Source organism: Leptonychotes weddellii, chromosome 8 (assembly GCF_054177405.1).
Source record: "Leptonychotes weddellii isolate Sample4059 chromosome 8, ASM5417740v2, whole genome shotgun sequence".
Classification (NCBI taxonomy): domain Eukaryota; kingdom Metazoa; phylum Chordata; class Mammalia; order Carnivora; family Phocidae; genus Leptonychotes; species Leptonychotes weddellii.
The window spans coordinates 22,241,449-22,247,879 of NC_138376.1; the positions used below are offsets into that span (position 1 = coordinate 22,241,449).

The following is a 6,431-nucleotide window of genomic DNA, read 5'->3' on the forward strand; positions in this document are numbered from 1 at the left end:
TTTTTCATGTGTCTGTTGGCCATTTGGATGTCTTCTTTGGAAAAATGTCTGTTCATGTCTTCTGCCCATTTCTTGATTGGATTCTTTGTTCTTTGGGTGTTGAGTTTGATGAGTTCTTTATAGATTTTGGATACTAGCCCTTTATCTGATATGTCATTTGCAAATATCTTCTCCCATTCGGTCGGTTGTCTTTTGGTTTAACACAAGTCAATTTTAAATAATGGATACTGTATTTGGCTATATTGTGCTCTAAAATTACTTATATTAGTAAAGATATTAATTTCAGCCTTAAAAAGGGGGATTCTGTGAGATCCATAGAAACTTCCGTTTGCGAATCCTGACACACAGCCAGTGGATAAGAGAATTACTCAGTTTTCTTTTTTTTTTTTTGAAAGATTTTATTTATTTATTTGAGACAGAATGAGAGAGAGAGAGCACGTGAGAGGTGGGAGGGTCAAAGGGAGAAGCAGGCTCCCTGCCGAGCAGGAAGCCCGATGCGGGACTCGATCCAGGGACTCCAGGATCATGACCTGAGCCGAAGGCAGTCGCTTAACCAACTGAGCCACCCAGGCGCCCGAGAATTACTCAGTTTTCTGAGTGAATGGTATGATAAAGTTAGGTAGGGGAAGCTGCCTTTGAAAGAGATCACGGTGCCCTGCACCTATTCTGGTAAACAAAGTCAGCAGCGAATATAGGACAAATAGCATGAGGTTCATCAGCAGTTCCTACTGCTTGGTAACAGAGGAGTGTCTTTGAATCTTCAGAAAACACAGACTCTGCCAGAGCAATGTTCTTTTAGCTACCGAGCAAGATACATCAAAGAGTAAGGAGTAGTGGAGAGAAACGACATTGTCAGAGGGGCAGGAGTGAACAGGGGTGGGCAGGAGGGCCAGCTGTCACCAGGGGGCCTGGCTTGTTCTTTGGGAGGCAGTGAAGACTGTAGCTATTCCCACCAGCATCTATTGGGGTATCCAAGCTCCACCACAGTAACAAATGGATCCTCAGGGACAGGCAATGCATTGACATGAAAAGACACATTAAATTAAGAGTGAGTGGGACAAAGAAAAGCTACACCGAAAGGTGCTTAATGTTTATTAGCTTGGTGAGAAATAAAAAGTAGGCAGCAAGACACAAAGTTAACTCATGGACATCTGGACCACAAATAATGTACCCCAAATATAACATTTTCTTAGGCAAACTGCAAATTTTCTAAAACTCCACTTGAATTAGGAGAGTTAGAGGTATTTGTATGAAATAAAGTTTTTAAGTACAGATGTACAATTTAGGACAGTTAAAGTTCCAAAGATGTCTAAATGTAACTTCCCAAATCTTCTTAACAATCTCTCCATGTGTCTTGGAAGCTCCAGACACTAAAAGTCTAATATAGGAGACACTGAAGAACGCCTTAGTTACATCACATGCCATCTCAAAGCACTCCCTGTAAAAGCAGCTCTTCCTGCAGCATTCATCATGAAACACCTAGCTAAGAATATATATATTTAAAGGTATCTTAAAGACATATAGGGCCTAATGTAATAAAAATGACAAAAGTTATTGCTTGGGCATTTCAAGCAAGGTCATTTTGGTTGAAATAAAACATATACAAACATCTTTCTAAGCTACCAATTTGGGGAAAAGAGAGACAGTGCAAACCTAATGCTTTATATGCCAATACCTTTAGGGCACTTAATAAAGTGATAACAATTTATTACTTGTTATCTTTAGAATGCCCTTTTTTTTTGGTGGTATTTATGTCTTCATCATAGTTGAAGAAGCAGCTTGGAAACAGGTGAGCTGCAAGTGCATGCTACTCTTGAACTTGTTCAGCAGCTCTTCCAGTAACCTGAAGGGAGGAGAAGCTATTTTACAACCTGGCAGAGTGAAGGTTGCCTAGCAACATAAGAAAACATGCAGGGGAGCCAACTGCCCAGCTTTAGCTTCTGCTTATTGAAGTTATTTACTTATTGATTCTTAACTCAGTAACAAGTAAATTAGTCAAAGAAGCTAGTCAAAAGGAATATATATTTATATACATATTTATATTTATATATAAAAATCTCCCTCCTGTCTCCTTTCCCTAGATTAATTAGATTCCTTCCTAAACACATTAATGCTTGGGCCTGTACTTTTTTTAATTCACTTTTTAAAAATTTCAAAAATACTAAAATGTACTCTTTTTGGCATACAGTTCTATGAACACTGATAAACACATATTAGCAACCTAATAACCCCCATAATCAGGACACAGAATAGTTCCATCACCCTCCAAATCCTCTTGTGTTGTCCCTTTGTAGCCACCTTTCTCCTTACCCTCACCCCTTGGCAACTACTGGTCTACTGTCTGGCTCCTCCTATTTTGCATTTTTGTTTTGAACACGTATTGGAGAGTGGTAAACTGAAGTGGTGAATTAAGCACCAGGAGACTCCAGGTCAGTTCTAACTCAGTGGGCAAATTATACTAGTATTTGATAACTCAACTGCTTTCTTTAACTGGTTTGATGTATAATTTTAGGGCCAGAAAGGATCTTAGAGTTCATTTGGTTCAGATGAAGCAACCAAGAAGTGGGCTTAATGATACTGGGGTCAAAAGATTATTTCATGGGTTTAACAATGCCCAAAATTAGAACACCATCTCCATGTGACATTTTCCCAGCCTCACGTGTTCTCTCTGCCCTCTGAGTTTCCATAACACTCATCTATGCAAAATCCCAGAGCCTACACAACGGTTTTCATGTCTATAGACTGAGCAGCCAAATGCAAAGGCAGGTGGACTTCAGTTATGGTTAGTAAAGGAGCAAAGACCTACAATGTTTCCGCTACCTCAGTTGAGGGTAGGTTGAGCATTTATGAAATTTGCCTGGCCTACATTTTGTCTCAGGTCAGAATTTCCTGTTTTATGAGTAGCAAAGTTTAAACTCTGGCCAAGACCATTAACATAGTGTTAGTGAAACATATACAATTTCATTATGTCATGTGTATAAATTTACTTTTTTTATTACTTTATGTTATATAAAGCAAAAAGCATACATTGCTGGGTCACTCAAAGGAAAAAATCATCAAGTCCTGCCTTTTACTGGTCTTTTTATATTTCTCTTAGTATTATCTTCTTAAAAATGTAGGACAATAACATAGTTTACTGAGTCAAAATAAACTTTCTTAAAATGTTTTCTATATTAGTCACTTAAAACAAGAAAAGAACTGATTTCTAAACTGCCATAAACCCAGAGGAAAGGTTTTACCTTATTCTGTCACTTTGAAGACAAGCCAGGTACAGCCAACATAATGCATACTATTCAAGGACTATTAAGTAGTGCTTTTCCTTAAATCCAAATCATTATCTATTCAAAAAGTACTTTTAGGTAACAAAACGTTGTTCAACACATCTTAACTGGTCCTCGAAAACAGCATACAGAACTTACTTTTTATCTGCTCCGCTTGAAAGCTGAGGCAGGGCTTCTAAAGCCTGTTTAAAACTAGACCTGGAACACAGACAAGCAACATTTAAGTTGAAACATTTCATATTTCTAAGGGGAATTAAGAGCATCATTAAAAATTCTTAAGCATATTTTAAATATAAAGAAACCAGTAAAAGCCAATGAAGCATGTAGAAATATGAGAAAAAGTAAAAGTGAAAAACAATAGAAAAAGTAAAAGTAAAAGTGAGGGTATAGTGTATAGTTCCCAGGCAGAGGCCTTGTAGGAGTAGGGTCAGAAAAAACTCAACTAGGAAATGAAACAGAACTTGAAAAGCTAAAAGAGAGACTGATTTTGACAAAAGGATGCTACTCATGGTACATGAAAGCTTAATGTGGACATGTTCAATTTTTAAAAAGTCTTTTCAAAACAAAACTGAACTATTAAAGCAACTGGTAAGAAAGGAAGGAAATGAAGTAGAAATAGGGATGGCCTTGTGACAGATTATACAAATGAGGACATTTATAGTATTGACATGTACAGGGCCTGATTTACAGCCAATATCTTACATTAATTAAATATAGTCTATAGGATTTAGTTATTATTATATCTAAAATTTGTAGGATAAATGGAGATTGACTGATTGATTTTAATTCAACATCCTCTCTTTTCATGAAAACCTAAAAAGGTGTGAATTAAAAAAGCCCACCAATTTGGTACGCTTAACTTTTTAAAGTAGAAAGTACCAGAAAAGCTACTGAATCAAATAAAAAGCCTTTTAAAAAGGGAAATTATTTGGTAATAACTTATACTGGTCACTAAGGAATAATTTTTAACTTCTCTTTTTCTTTTATAACTTGTTGTCTAAGGGTAAAGAAATAAATGTAATTATTCTTGACTGTAAGGTAGTCTTTGATTTTGTATTAGAAAAACGGATCCTCACCAGTGTACCAGCAAACATATTTTGGGCAATGTTTCTCAAACTAGTGGCAAATATCACAGCAACAAACAGACTACAAAGTCCCAAGAGGATTATAAAAACTGGTAGTGGAAAGCTTCAGTTGTTCCTCGTTAGGGCAAGGGATAGGTTATAGCTTGTGGGCACACTTAGCTCCCTTTCCAATATGAAATTGACTTTCCTCTTTCCTGATGTAGAGAGGAGTCTCCACTGTTATCTCTACCATCATCTTAAACCTCTTCTCAATTAATCAAAAGAAATGTAATGCTATTATTCTTTATTTTTACATTTTGACAATAATGATGATCATGAAGATGATACCACTGATTATTTGTAGACCAAGAGTCTAGAAGGTAACTTGGCATATTTTTAATTTAATTCCCCCAAAACTTTGCCTAGAAAGTATTTATTTTTCTTTCATAGATGAGGAACTTAGGCTCTGAAAGGTTAAATTAATAGGAATAAATAACCTAGGTACTTACACAAAGCATGCACCCACATCAGATAGGGACTGAATGGAGTGCCCTCCATCATCTATTATTTAATACTTTATGTAGAAAAATGATGGCTGGGAAAAGGTGTGGCTAAAAAACTAACATGGGAACCATCTAGAAATGGCTTCTGGTCAGCCATTATGAACAGGAATAAGAAGCTAACTTCATTCGTTAGGAAAAACTTTTAAAAGTCTTTTCAGTTGTAATAAACACAGTAAAATTGATGGTATAAGCCATGTCATCAAAAGCTTGGAAATGAGTAAGTATATCACATGAAGTGACTATACATTTTACTTGTGTACTACTTGGACATTACCAATATAACCCAGTATATTTCCTAGGTACTATTGACAATGGAGTAAACAATTTTGTATAGGCAAGTAGTTAGTGATGTTTCAGTTCACCTACTGATATTTCAATGATAGGAAATCCTGACTTTCATTCAAAACAGCTAAAAATTATCATCAAATTTCCACTACAAAATTTTGTAGAGAAACCACAAGCCTTCCTCTTATGCTGATATTTACAATGCTTAAACTGTCCCTCAGAGTCTGCTATGAATAGATTAAGATTCAATTCTTATTTTCTCCTTTTTTCAAGAAGTATATAATGCTCCAATTTATCATTATGAGATTAAGATTTATCTTACTGAATGAAAATATAAAATCATATTAAGTCTTTTTTCCTTTATATTATGCTACAAAAAACCAGTATTAGGAGGCTTTAGCTTTTTATGCTTTTTAGCTTTTAAAAATTAATCAAATATAAACTTTATCACTTCACAATCATGAGCACTCAGTCTGATCAGTTATCTTTACAAAGGATTTTATATACTAATAAGCTTTATTTTATTTTATTTTTTTATTATGTTCAGTTAACCAGCATATCATAAGTTTTTGATGTAGTGTTCAATGATTCATTAGTTGCGTATAACTTTATTTTTAATGAAGCACTCAGAACAAAAACATTTAGCATCTCACTTGCTTTCAGGTGTCAGGTGAACAGCCACAGTATCCCTCAAAGCACAGATTTCAAGCCGTGCCTAAACATGAGAAAAGGACAAAGTGACCATAGGGAACTGCATCAATTATTAAATTGAAACAAGCGGACAGTCTCCAGCCTCCTTACTGCAGGGACAAGGTTGACAGAAGACCATTGGCATGTAGTTATCCCCCACCTACCATGGTGACTATTAATTATGAACAGACTTTCTTTCTTTTTTTTTTTTTTAAAGATTTTATTTATTTATTTGAGAGAGAGAGTGAGAGAGAGAAAGAGCACAAGAGGGGGTAGCGGGAGAAGGAGAAGCAGACTCCCTGCTGAGCAGGGAGCCCGATGCGGGACTTGATCCCGGGACTCCAGGATCATGACCTGAGCCGAAGGCAGTCACTTAACCAACTGAGCCACCCAGGCGCCCCATGAACAGACTTTCTAAAACACTCCAAAGAAATCAGTTATGACAAAATATTCTTTTATTGAAAATTAACTTAGAGTCAAGTATGACTGTGTGAAAGCAGGCAGTCAGATATCTTGTTATAAAAAGGTTCAACCTATACAAGGATTTT

General features: G+C 36.0%; 1 long non-coding RNA gene across 1 annotated transcript; it reads right to left on the minus strand.

Moving 5' to 3' along the window:
- Positions 1–1,066: 1,066 nt before the first annotated feature.
- On the minus strand, positions 1,067–6,070 carry LOC145722976 (uncharacterized). Its single transcript, XR_014147585.1, has 3 exons — positions 5,847–6,070; positions 3,420–3,479; positions 1,067–1,843 (listed from the first exon to the last, which is right to left on the minus strand). It is a non-coding gene; the product is annotated as an uncharacterized LOC145722976 (long non-coding RNA).
- Between the last annotated feature and the right edge of the window lie 361 nt (positions 6,071–6,431).